The sequence below is a fragment of the Thermobia domestica genome, chromosome 18 (genome assembly GCF_964235325.1).
Source record: "Thermobia domestica chromosome 18, izTheDome1.hap1.1, whole genome shotgun sequence".
NCBI classification, from domain to species: Eukaryota; Metazoa; Arthropoda; class Insecta; order Zygentoma; family Lepismatidae; genus Thermobia; species Thermobia domestica.
The window spans coordinates 136,283,987-136,298,284 of NC_137471.1; the positions used below are offsets into that span (position 1 = coordinate 136,283,987).

At 36.6% G+C, this 14,298-nt stretch overlaps 1 protein-coding gene across 2 annotated transcripts in view; it reads left to right on the forward strand.

Moving 5' to 3' along the window:
* Nucleotides 1-14,298, forward strand: part of LOC145675647 (uncharacterized) — a 920,247-nt gene that overhangs the window by 627,146 nt on the left and 278,803 nt on the right. The gene's annotated exons all lie outside the window — the stretch shown is intronic.

Below are 14,298 nucleotides of genomic sequence, written 5' to 3' on the forward strand. Positions count from 1 at the left end.
TTTTTCCCAAATGTATGTGCCTGTGACACTGTATGCGATATCATTCAAAAGCCTATTTTATTCTAAACACCATCACATATAAATTTTTGAGACTGTGGTGATTATCATACGAGCAGCACATTCCTGAGCGAGAGAATGCAATTACTTTTGAAATCCCGAGATTTTAAAATCATTAAATGAAAACTTTTTCTGTTATTAGTACAATTTCTTGACCAATAGTCATCATCATCATCATAATAGATATTCTGCAATTATTGCCAGGTCTTTGCTGCAACTGAGAAGCTTCCATGCTCCACGGTCTTCCGCTAACCTCTTCGTCTTCACGTACAATTTTCCTGTTTTGACATTGTCCACTACTTGTAGTCTCCTTCGGCCTGTCCCTCTCCTTCCTGTTACCATGCCCTCTGAAACAACCCTCATGATATTGTTTGTTCTTAGCCAATGTCCCAACCAATTTTTCCTCCTCTTCTTAATAATATCTAAAATTGTTCTTTTCTCCTCTACCATTACCAACACCCTCTCATTCGTTTTCGGCTCGACCCAGCTAATTCACTAGCTTCCAATCGTTTCTTATCATTTTGCGTAAGTCATATTTCTGACCAATACAGTACAATACTCCACACAAAGCACTTTATGAGTCTTTTTCTCAATTCTTTATTCAAAGTTCTACAAAATAGTATTTTCTTCCTCCTAAAAGTTTCTTTCTCCATTCCTATCCTTGCTTTTATTTCACGTTCACACTTCGTAGCATCTAGTGTGATAATAATACTATCCAGGTATCGAAAACTAGTCACCTGTTCTATCTTCTTCCCTCCTACTTCTATATTCGACACCAACTCCTTCGTTCCAATCACAATGGCTTTTGTCTTACTAACATTTATTTTCGTCCTATATCCTTCACAGCCCTTGTTTAAGTTTTGTAACATCTTATTAATTTTCTCCTCATATTCTGCGATAAGTGTCGTATCATCTGCAAGCCGTATTCATCTAATCATTCTATCACCTGTTGAAATGTCGTCCGCAGTTTGTAGGTTCTTTTCGCTATCTCTTAAACAGTAATCAACTTAAAAATAAAAGTGAGTCGCTTAGTTCTTTCTCCTGTTAGCTACAAAAATTCCTATATTCACTTCACATGATTCACGCATTCACGTCGTTTATCACTTAGTTTTCTGGGAAAACGCAAATTATCTGTGCAATATTGAAACATGATTTTCAGTCGGTTATTTGCTTTAAAAATTATTAAAAATTGAACATTTAGATTTTTTTTACTACTTTTTTTTCTCTGGTGAATATACTGCCATTTTCTAAAGAAATGAAACTTTCCCTTTTGAATACTTTTTAATCGCGACCAGAGTTATCTGTCTTGTAACGAATAGTTATAAATAAATTGTTTTTGAAGAAGACACGAAAACTGTATCTAGCTACAATCCCAGGTTTATAAATCATATTTGAAGGCTTCTTCAAGAATATTATATACTCATTTATTTTTCGTACGCGACTACTCATGGGGGCGCGGTGGCTCAGTGGTAGAGCGTTCACCTCTGGTGCTTGGGGTCCCGGGTTCAATCCCAGCCCCCGCCAAGTGAACCTTGTGGTGGACAAGCACCGTGCTCGTGGGTTTTCTCGGGGTTCTCCCGTTTCCTCCAACTTTCTTCATTCCACCACTTCCCTCATTCTCATCATCACCGTCTCCTTTAGCCTAACCGGCATAACCGTGGGACGTAAAACTCAAAGATTTCATTTCATTTCATTTTTTTTTTGCGACTACTCATCCCATTACGTAAGATTGTTTAATAAAAAGAAAGCTTTTTGCTCTTCATTGTAAAAATGTTTTCACATCCCCCTTACGTAAGTAATACGTTACAGAAGACATGAATCTTAAAGCACTTCAAAGTGTTTTAAATTGTGCATTTCGTTTATCATTCGTTTGCTGCGTCAGTTCAGTCTAAATTACGCGGTAATAGCATATCTAATATAAATAAAATGAAGATTTTCTTTGCCTGTAAGTCTGTGTCTGTCTGTCTATCTGTGTGCGACCTGGGGAATAGACGTGTAGACCGAGAGTTACCAAATTTGGGTCACGGGTACCTTGTTACAGGCCCCAAACCAAGACGAAGCGCTTTTTTTTAATCGTACCAGTAAGGGGTCCAAGGGGAGGCGTTTACCGGGACATGTAAAAGTAGTAGAAAACAGCCGATATTAGTGTCGAATTCATAGTTTTCGCGGTCGCTGAGATCAATGATGAAACTCCGATTGCATTAACTTCCAAATTCACCCCATTCGGCTGCGGGCCGAGGGATCATCCGGGATGGAATACCGAGACATGCAAAATAATCCAATAGTGTCAAATTCATAGTTTTCGCGGTCGCTGAGATTTAAGATGACACTTCCATTAGTGATGACTTTCAAATTCAGCTATCACTGTATGCGAGCTGGAGATCATTTGCGGGGGCTGTTACCGAGACATGTAAAAGCAATCCAAAATTACCTATATGAGTGTCAAATCCATAGTTGTTATGATCGCTAAAATAAATGGTGATACTTCCACAAGCGTTGACTTCCAAATCGGAGGGAAGTTTACCGGGATATGCAGAAGTAATAGAATATGACCCATATTTCTTTCTTTCGTAGTTCAGTTTGTTTACTTAGATATTTTATCTGACCCATGCGAAGAATGAGTATTTCAGCTACTTATGTAAATAAAAGCTTTGACAGCACTTAAGATTTGTCTTATCACTGCGAAATTAAAATACCGCTAATTTTACAGTAATTCCGTGATATCTTCAAATAGATAAAAGATAATCGAAATGTGGAACAAGAGCGCCCTAGACAATATTATTTTGCATGAGGTACCGTTATCACGAATCACCTAGTAGCTTTCCGTTTCCAGCCATTTAGGAACGCGAAAATAAATACCGGGTTTCTAAATGGCTGGAAACCAAAAGTAGATAAGTGAGTGATGCTAATGGTATCACATGTAAAATAATATTGTCTGTGGAAGTCTTGTACCACTTTTGTAATTGTTGTAATTGTAATTTGTGTTGTAATTGTTATTATAAAATGTTCATATCTCGGATTCCTTTAAGGTTAGAAACACGAACTTAAGTACTTGAATTTGTTATAAAAAAAAAAAAGATGAACATATAAATATATAAAAGGAAAGATAAAAAGTCGGTAAAGAAAGGTGCGAAAATTGCAATTATTATAATAAGATGTACATATCTCGGAATCTCTTAAAATAAATATTATGACATTTGTTATTTGGACATTTCTTTTAAAGTAATTGAACACAGACAGAAGACAGAAGTAGCAACTCAAAGTATTGTCTGCAGTAATACATAGGGACATTTACTAGTGAAAAATAAGAAGAAATAATGAGCAGAAATAACTTAAATAAAATTATGATTGGTCCAAAGCAAACATTTATTATAACTAATTTGTATATACATTCATAATTACTTTCTTAGATATCTACTGTAATAAAGACAATAGTATGTTACTGAAACTGAAGAATGAATTAGTAATAATATCTGTTTGTTTGGGTCATATTTTATTTATGCGTTACAAACTAACCTGTGACCTATGATATCCACAGCTTCAATGCTACCTTTACAAAAACTCTCCATTGAATTCTGTCCTTTGCCAGCTGAATCTAGTTTCTATTTGTATTCTTATTTCTCTGAGATCCATCTTAATATTATCCTTCCATATTCCTAGGTCTTCCTGATGGATGTTTTCTGATTGAATTTCCAGAAAAAGAGCTTCAAAAGCTTTCGTACCTTCTTCCATCGTCGCTATATGACCTGTCCATCTGAGCCTCCTAAACTTGATGACCCTAACAATGTTTCGTAAATTATATAAATTTTACAGTTCCTTTTCATGAAGTTTCGGCCATTCTCTATTCCCGCTCCTCTTGGGTCCGAATGTTCGTCTTAGACTCTTGTTCTCAAATACTTTCAGTCTGCGTTCTTACCTCACAGTAAGCAACCATGTTTTGCAACCATATAATAGAACAGGCATGATTATCGTTTTATATATTTTAAACCTCAAATTCGTTCTTCAAAATTCGCGACAAAAGATTTTGAACTGAATAATAACATGAATTTCTTGGTTTTAGTCGACATTTAATTTCTTCGTGGTTCTAAAGCTAGTGACCAGCATTCAATATATATATAAAAAAAATGACAGATCTATTGAAGATATCGGAAATTTCCTTCGTAAGACTTAACAAAAAGATAGTGGGCCTTATGCAGAGTCGTTCTGACACCGGATTAATGCCGTACTACGATTTTGACTAACGGATGGTTATCAAGAGTGTATTCAGTCTCTAATTAGACGTAGTAGTTGACGAAATTAATCACATGTGACTAATTAATCTAGAGGATACCCTTTTAGCCATGATTTAGCTTGTGCGTCACAGCATTTCGGATTTCGGATTTCATGTATTTTTATTTTTACAGACCCTACGCATGCGCACATTTACATTCCGTAGTTGCCACCTTTATTTTTCTCACCCGATGATTGGGATTATATTAGTTAATCATACCCAAATCAACTTTTTAGTTGTACTCAAAGTAGACTCTGAATACCAAGAAGTACATCTTCCTTAGTAAAGTGCTAGTATTTCACTAACTAGTCTGTGACTAACCCTTGATTAACGAATTCTCTCTGAATACGCTCAGAATGATTTAAAACTAATAATCTTTAATAAACTTTTTTCTTTAAAAAATAGTTAAACAATAAGTCTATTTATTACAAGGAAACCTTGCTATTACTCATGCTATGGCATTCAGTATCTCTCACTGTGACTATGCGATTTAACATTTCCTATGCATAGTAATAAAATAAAAGCTTTCAGGATAATTTCCAGTGATTAAAATTGTTTCTTCGTTATATTTATATGTACCGTGAGCTATACAAAAAAAATGGCGAACGGTTTCAATTCGCCTGTATTTTCATAGAAACTAATATCTCATTACGAGTTGTTCCTAACAAAAAGCGAAAAATATGTGTATTCAGGAACCCTCTTAATTAACGGGATGATATAGCAATGCTTTCTCATGTTGCGTAGCATAAACTAGATATACGTTAAAACTACAGCCACACAGTGAAATTTATATGCATACATGTATGGAGACAGTACGAATGTTTTGGTTGCACGATGTTTCTGTTTTCGGAGCGTGGAACCAATGCCCAGAGGTAAATACTCTATGTGAATGAAATATGTAACTGTATCCTCTGGACAGCTCCCTCTGAGGTTGGTGGTTGACTGTGTCCATTGCTCGAGACATAACTCCAGTCTCTGGTGGGTTATCTTTCTGACGTCACGGGCGAACTAATAAACTTCGTCAATCGAGAGTTCACGCTGCACACTCAACTCAGATAATTTTTAACGCTAATACACTAAGAAAGAAAAAATAGAACAAAATTATATTCGCGAACACCAAAACTGCTGTTCAAGATAATAACCGTCTACTTTAGCCTAACCGGCATAACCGTGGGAAATAAGATTTCATTTCATTTCATTTTGTTCAAGATAATAAGTTAAAATTTGTAATTAAATAAACTTAAATTTTTATATTCTAGTTGAATATACTCATGCTTCGCACGGGGTCTGTATTTGGAAGTCAACGCCTGTGAGAGTATCACCATTGATCTCAGCGACGGCGAAAACCTATGGATTTTATACTAATATCGGTCATTTTGGCCTATTTTTTTTACATGTCTCGGTATCCCCCCCTTCCCCGCTGGCTCCCGGCTCGCATACAATTGTAACTAAATTTGCAAGTCATAGCTAATGGAAGTGTCACCATTGATTTCAGCGACCGCGAAAACTATGAATTCGACACTAATATTGGTCATATTGGATTACTTTTACATGGCCCGGTAAACGCCCTCCTGAAACCCCCTGGTTCGAATTTTGACGAAAACGTTTAACTACGGTCTGGAGCCCGGACCAATGTATTCGTGACTGAAATTTGGACAGTTCCGGTCAATTTGTCTGGTTCCCAAGTCGGTTCTGGTAAACGACCCCCTGAAACCCCCTGGTTTGAAATTTGAAAAACGGGATTCATCTTTCTCTGGGGCCTGAGCCAAAGTACCCTTGACCAAAATTTGGTAACTCTTGGTCCACTCGTCTGGTCCCCAGGCCGCACACAGATAAACACACACAAACTCTTTATTTTATTTATATTATATATTATTGTACCTACAATTTTAAATAAATTGAAGTTTCAAGGGACATTTAAAACTTTTCTTTTTCGGAATTTAACGTTTCATGATTATGCACCAAGGGAAAAGGGGTGGTGGTGTACAAAAAATAAAATGAAATAAAATATTTCAGTTTAATGTCTTACAATTAAGTCCTTTAGGCTAAGGGAGGTGGGTGATTAAGGCAAATGAATGATAATGAAAGATTAGCTGGAATGAGAATGTGGGAGACAATGGGAGTATTCCGTGAAAAACCACGGACATGATGTTGTTTACCACGAAGTTACATGGCCGGGGATCGAACCGGGGTTCCCACGCACCAGAGGTAAGCGCTGTGCCACTGAGCTACCGCATCCTCAAGGTAATGAGAAGACGAATGATAATGGTGAAATAACGGAAATAAGAGGAAATGGGAGAATCCTAAGAAAACCTACGTGTTTGTTCACCTCAAAACCTTCTTGGCGAAAGCTGAGGTCGAACCATGGACCACACGTGCCAAAGGTGAGGGCTTTACTCTTGAGTTACTGCGACTCATTTACAGAAAACATGTTATCGTATATCCTATTTCATAACTAAGATTTAATTCTATACATAAAAAAATACACTGAGAAAAATCCGTTATCCGGGCAACAGTATACGTACAAATATACGGAATCCATAAATTTACTATGGAGATTTGTACGGAGCATCACATGCTACATACATACTACCTTTTTCACCCTTAGATGTTACATCATGCCACTGGAGGACGCCTGACATCTAACAGTCTTCCGTATATTACATACATATACGTATATTATATACGTCAGCTGTATCTTATATACGTTCATCTGTATGTGATATCCTTACCGACTAGATACAGTTCTTTCTTTCAAGCGGAATGTAAGTATAGATGGAACACTTATACGGAAAGTATTATAAAACAGTTTTTTGTTATACGTTTGCTGCGGAATGATACGTATAGTCGTACGTTAAGTCCAAAAAACTACAGGATTTACGCATGTAACCTACGTATTTACGTAGACCACATACTTTTTTTTGTAGTCATCCTAAACGTTTTAGAAGATTTGATCTTCTTTTAGGACTTTTGCTAGATGCAAAGAATTTTCGTCTCGTTTAAATGTTAACTTCTTTTTTTAAAAATCATCTATGTATATTAATAATTCATATTCAATATTTAATTATAATATAGTGTATGATAAAACCAAAGTAGACACAATTTTTGCAAGTTGTTCATTATTGGAGGCAATATGGTTTGGAACATAATGAAAGTAAAAATATGTTTTGTTTATCGTCTTTAACTTCAGTTTCCGTCTTTCAAATATAATAATACTCCCATAGGCCCTGCCCTTAGATGTTACATCATGTCGTTGCAGCAAGTCTGTCATCTAACAATCTTCCTTATATTACATGCATATAGGCATGTTACCTTCGTCAGCTATATACTTCCATTTGCATGTGAGATCCTGATCGCCTATATTGTTTCATACGGAAAGTACGTACAGATGGAACACTTATACAGAAAGTATTATAAAACATGCATTTTCAGTTATACGTTTGTTGTACTACGTACAGCACTTACAAAACGACAGGACAGGATTTACAAGTGTAACATACGATTTTAAATACGCCACATACATTTTTTTCTCGGTGTAGTTTACATCGCAGCAACTTGAAAGCACCATTGACAAACTGCTTGTATTGATTCTTATTAATCTAATGATAGTGCGTTTAAAACTAAGAATGCAACAGAACTGCAAAGCAAAATAGGAACAGGACGCACAAGAAACAAATTCAACGAGAAGTGCCAATTTATGTTGTTAAATATACGGAAACCGGAATGCCTTGCATTGGGGCTATATTTGACACATATATACAGTATATTGGCTGTGAAAAAAGGGTGTTCAATTCGAATTCCCATTTCCAACAGCGAAAATATATTTTCATTTAATAAGAAACAAACTAACAACGGAATTTGTGACAAAATACTTAGCTCAATCCAGGTGCGGATCCAGGTCTGACTTCTGGGAAGGCGGTGGGTTGTCATACTGCTACTTTTAAGAGTTCCAAACTTTGGGATGGGTTTTATTTATATATGTAAAATAAGAAAGTTTCCTCTTATGGGGGGCCCCGCCCCTGGCTCAATCAAGAGTATATATTGAAAACAATCAAACTGCAATTTCTTTCCAACTCTACAGTAGATCGGAAGGCGAAATTGTGGCAATTAGGGATGGAACGTGCCGTATTTTCCAAAAATTTATAATTCAGACTACAGAAATGACGTATAAAGGACAAAAAGGATAAAATTTTGACGGAAACAATGATTGCCATAGCTCCTAATGAATACATTCTCGATGTGTTTGGACCTGATATGTTGTGGTAAGCAACTCTATCAGACTCACATACCTCGAGATATCATGTAATCCAATTGATTCAAAGGCTTCTTCAAAACAGGGAATGGCTTTGAATTAGATCCTGGAATTGAAAGAGCCTATTGATGAAGGGTTTTGTATCGAAATTCCAGCTTTTCTTCACTAAAAAGCAACGCAATTTTTCAAGGCGTTGCACACAAGTCAGATGGGGAATCGAGGCAACAACATGAAAATATATCAAAATATTAAAATTTAAAGCACATTTTTTGCTATCTAAAGTCGAGTCTTCGATTTTTCAGTTCCGCAGTGATTCTCTTCCAGCTACACATTTTTATACGTTTGGTCAGAATACTGTGATTTCTTTTTTACTTGAAATAATTACAGTGATTACAGTGATTACAATGTAGACATATTAGACATGCAGAATATTTTACTTTTCTGTGGAGCTATCCTTGTGCTGCGTTTGCTCACCATGCACTTTTACATTAACTACCAAGGACGAATTTTCTTGTTCACCAGTAGAATGACAACGTATCTACTTATATTATTTTTGTTTTGTTCATATTTTAAAAAAAAAAGAAAAAAAAACATAATGCTGAAACATAACCTAAGGCGATGTATTGAATCTGCGCGCATGAAAGTTGGGAATCCGATCGGATCTACTAGTGTATTCTTTGTTTATGGGCAAGTTGAACTGGCAACTCTGTTTGATAGTCATTTGTTCATTATTATACAGGATGGGGCAAATAAAAGTGGCCCCGACAAGTAGATACGATTGGACATGAAAGTATGCGTTGAACCACATCACGTGGCGCTGTGTCAACGTGAGTTGAGCAGTGCACAGGTGAAGATGTTATTCACTCAATCGTGACTCCTGACAGAGTTGTCAGCAGAGATGAGTCTGGTGTCGGCCCTAGCTAGCCACCACAGTCACCTGATCTATTAGTGTGTGATTATTTTTTGTGGGAACACCTCAAGTCTAAGGTGTATCGCAACAACCCTTATAGTCTTCAAGAACTGCAGCTGAACACTTCTGATGAGATTACAGAAATTCCAGCAGCCCTGTTTCGATCTGCCTTCTGCAACTTGCTGACCTGGATTTAAAAGTGCTAAGGGATGAATGGTGGTTATTTTCAACATCTGCTATAAGCAAGTTAAAACTATTTCCTTTCCTTTGCTGCGTGTTTTGTACCCTGGAACTCTGTTCTCCAGGTCACTTTCATTTACACCACCCGTATGAAGAAGCTAGCTTTGTGTGAGAAGAGTGGTTTAGTTCCTATTGTTTTTAGTGCTAATCAATAGTTTTTTGTCCAATGAAAAATGAACAAATATGCCCAGAACTTTATCTCATTAGTAATAACAGTATAGTGATCTGAGAAAACTGAGAAAATTGATGGGGACTTCACAATACTGGCATCTTGTCAAAATAAATCAGAGTAATTCATTCCAAAAAAAGAACATGTAGATCCGATAGGCCCTACAGAAACAGCAAATACTTGTTAATTGATATTCAGCGCCTCTAGCGGCATTAATCGGCAATATCTAACAACAAAACCTACAGTGTAATTATCTCCTATATTGTGTGTGATAGAAACACTACAGTTTATTAACACTAGAGACATCACTTTACAATATAAGAACTCTAAGAACTCGACGAATTAGAAATTGTGGGTCCTTTGGGACCTACGAGGACATTTTCTTAGACTACTGCAGTGAGTCCGATCGGACCCACATAGCAGCTAAGGTGTTAATGAAGTCTAAAGGTCCAACAACATAATACTTCCTTTCACTGGATGTTGATCCAATTAGTGGTATTTTTGTCGTTTCCCATCACTTTTCCAAGTTTTACTCAAGGTCATGGAAACACTGGCTATAAACACAAAATCTCTCAGCGGCCATGTCAGATTTAGTTATCACTTGATCTGGAAGATAATCATGCGCTTTTATGTAGTTCTCTATATGAAGTGTCTAAATTTTCCTATCCGGTTAGCTTATCTTTATTGTAACTCCAAGTGTTCGGTTTCTTCGTTGTTTTCTTCTCCTCTTTACTATGCGAATTTCAAAGAAGACAAGAATAATGCTCCAATATATCATGTATGAGAAAATGTATTTTTCTATTACAGTATTATATTTTGGAAGTTGTTTTTCTGTACTGAAACGATAATCATACCTGTTGTTCTGCATGGTTGCGAAACATGGTCGCTTATTCTGAGGGAAGAACGCCGACTGAAATCATTTGAGAACAAGATCCTGAGACAAATATTCGGACCCGAAAGAAACGGGAATGGGGAATGGCGGAAACTTCATAACGAGGAACTATATAATTTATACGGTTTACCCAACATTGTCAGGGTCATCAAATCTAGGAAGCTCATGTGGGCAGGTCATGTAGCCAGGATGGAAGAAAGTAGGAACGCTTTCAAAGTCTTAACTGGAAGACCAACAGGAAAACTACCATTAGGAAGACCTAAGCGCAGATGGGAGAACAATATTAAGATGGATCTCGCAGAGATTGGAATACAAAGTAGAAACTGGATCCAATTGGCTAAGGATAGAAGTCAATGGAGAGCTTTTGTGAATGCGGCATTGAACCTCCGGGTTCCTTAGGCCATAGAGTTAGTTAGTTAGTTTTTTAGTTCTTCTGTATTGAAAGGATCATAGCATCAAGATCGCTGTGCTGGGTGTATAGAATGTTTACTTTCAATATTTGCACTAGGTTTTATTTCCCAGTTGAGACGTACATTTTCAGTGGTGACATATTGATCCCATGACAGAACAACTGGTGAAATGCATGTATGAAAAAGAAATAAATTACAGTATTAATAGAAAATCAATAGCAAAGACCAAGTAAGTCGGTTTGTAGATCTTATATCATATGATTAAACGTGGATTGGGAATTTTTCAACTACGTGAAAATTTTCTGCTACGGAAATTAGTTTACTAGAAGGCTTTTTTGTTGTTGTTGTTGTTGTTGTTGTTGTTGTTACATAAACACAATGCTTTCGAGTGTACTGCATATCTAGAAGAACAATACCCTTAATAACATTCAATATTTTTTCATTACTCTCTGTTATAACTAGAACAAATCAACAAACTGATACCAAGTTTAAAAAGTATTTTGTCTGTTATTTAGTTACTATTCAATTAATAAATTGAACTTGCTTCATTTTGAGTTTAGCATCCCTTACAGCAGCGAGATTATATGAGATGTGTACCTACAGCTTAACGTGGATTCCGAATAACATGAGCTCCCGTTACGAATTGAACCTGGGTCCCCCACGCCAAAGACCCGTGTGCTAACCACTTAGCCACCAAGGAGCTCTGAACGTGTTTGAAATGTGATTTTACGTGGCTAGGAAAATTGCGTAGGAGAAAAAATATATTTTTTTTCAGTAGACCCGCGGTTAACAAACCCATAGATCCGCAAACAAACCGTTTTCCGTACACAAATAATATTTCGAGGCACGAACATACACACACACACACACACACACACACACACACACACACACACACACACACACACACACACACACAAACACACACACACACATGACACCACATCCGGAGAGCTAGCACATTGCGCGTTTGCGAAAACATTATCTCTCATATTGGGGTGATCATTTTTTTTTTTCATCTTTTTGCACATTTTATGTTTTCTAATTCTGACCCTATTTAATTTAGTGTTACGTATTTCTCTTCAAAAACGCTAATGTTATTTTCATTCTATTCTTTATCACAGGATATAAAAGAATGTAAAAAAATATTTTTAAAAAAAGTGCCATATTTCTGCGGCTAAAACAGATTAATTGTGTTTTCATTAATTTCAACGGGAGAAATAATGTAGGTCCACGAAAGCGTTACGGAATGGATTAACCAGATGGTCCTCAGTAATATTGTGTTTAATATTTATTATTTTTCGTTGTTTAGTAACAATTTCCTGAAGTACCTATCTTCTATCTTTCTCTTTTTCTTCTTCCATTGCTGTTTCTTTGTCCTTTTCTCTCTTTTTCAAGCTTTAGGTTAATTTTGTTTTGTTTGATTTTCTAGTTGTTCGCTTTTTTAATTAACAAACACGAATGACAAAATACGAGGGAGGATCAGAAACTAAGGTTACACGACCAATATTTCTAGAGTTTCGTCTGTTCTAGAGGAATGAGGAGTGTGCGGTAATTTTAATACCTGGAGTTGGCAACTGTCCAGTTTTAGCCACCTAGGCGTTAGTTATAGGTAAATACAAGTGGCTACTCGCATGGAAAACTGGTTTCGCGAAGAGTTCGCTCAGTTATAGTACGCGACAAAACATAACCAATTTTTTCCTCGAAGGTCAGGATCTAAGGGTTTACTTGTCCCTACCATAAATTCATTATTGTAAGTACAGTATATTCAGGCGTTGCCGATCCAACTCAGGTAGATCTCTCAGTATGGCTAAAGCTCTCAGTATGGCTAACCCCATTACGGTTCTCATAGTAGCATCGTACAACGTTTGTTCCGTCTGGTATCTGTAGCTTTTACACCGTGATTGAAGAACGTATATTTCGGTAGCTAGCAACGTATATTTGCAATCAGCCTACGTCATGTGACAATATATGAAAGCGATTTTATTCTACTTTGTACAGTTTAAAACACAAATTACTTTGATGTTTATTATGTCGGGAAGTATGTAAATGTTATCGAATAGAACAAATCTTCTTTAAATTTTACTCCCAATCCAAGCCTTTGCATTATGTTTTTTCCATAAATGACAAAAAGGCAATGCTCTAAATAAAAGAGGGGGAGTATGCGGGGTATACTTTCTTAGATCTTCCACTTCGAGCACTGCGTAAAGGAATAACACAGTTTGAAAACCGAGATCTTGCTATCTTCAATATTTTCAGTGCGTAGCTGATGCTTGTTGTATTGCGACATTGGGTAGGCACTGCCCCTTATGACCGTAGCTCCAGGGAGTCAGTTTAGTACTTATCTATATTTCCTAGCTAATTTTCTCAATATTTCAATAAGCATTTATTATTTTATTACCAACGTCCTAGCCACACTGGAATATCATTCCCATGAGATCAGCGAAGTCAAGCAGTCTGGGTCTGCTCAGAGGAAAGATAGGTGTGACTATTCGTACTCACCAGACGGTGTTGGCGCTGCGGCGTCCACCCAGCGTCGTGAGGACAATTGGAAGCTACTTGAAAGAAAAAAGTAGCGAACTGCAGTCCAGAAAGCAAGCATTAATGGCGAGATAGGACCGATCTGCTGACAACACATCACCCCACAGGAATGAGTGCCGTAAGTCCAGGCCTTTTAAGGGCTGTTGCGCCAGGAATTTAGTTATCATTAGGCCTATTATTATTGCCAATAATAATAATAATAATAATAATAATAATAATAATAATAATAATAATAATAATGCTATTTATAAAAGACTAACATCAGTGCATCACGCTGACTCCTAATAGTAGATCACGTTCATGCTCATTGCAATAATATAATGCAATAATTTAGACTTGAGCATTTATATTTATGTATTCGCAAGTTCATTGGTCGGCTAACTAAAAAAAAAGTGTATGCAAACAATTAGAGCTCTTAAGATTGAATTTAACCTATAATTAGTGCTTGAACTTTTCAGGTAAACAGTATCCGCCCGATAACCATTGCGTTTGGTTTACTCGATACTTTGACCTGATAAACCCGCTTGACCCGTGTTTCGCCTGTTTGGACCGTTTGA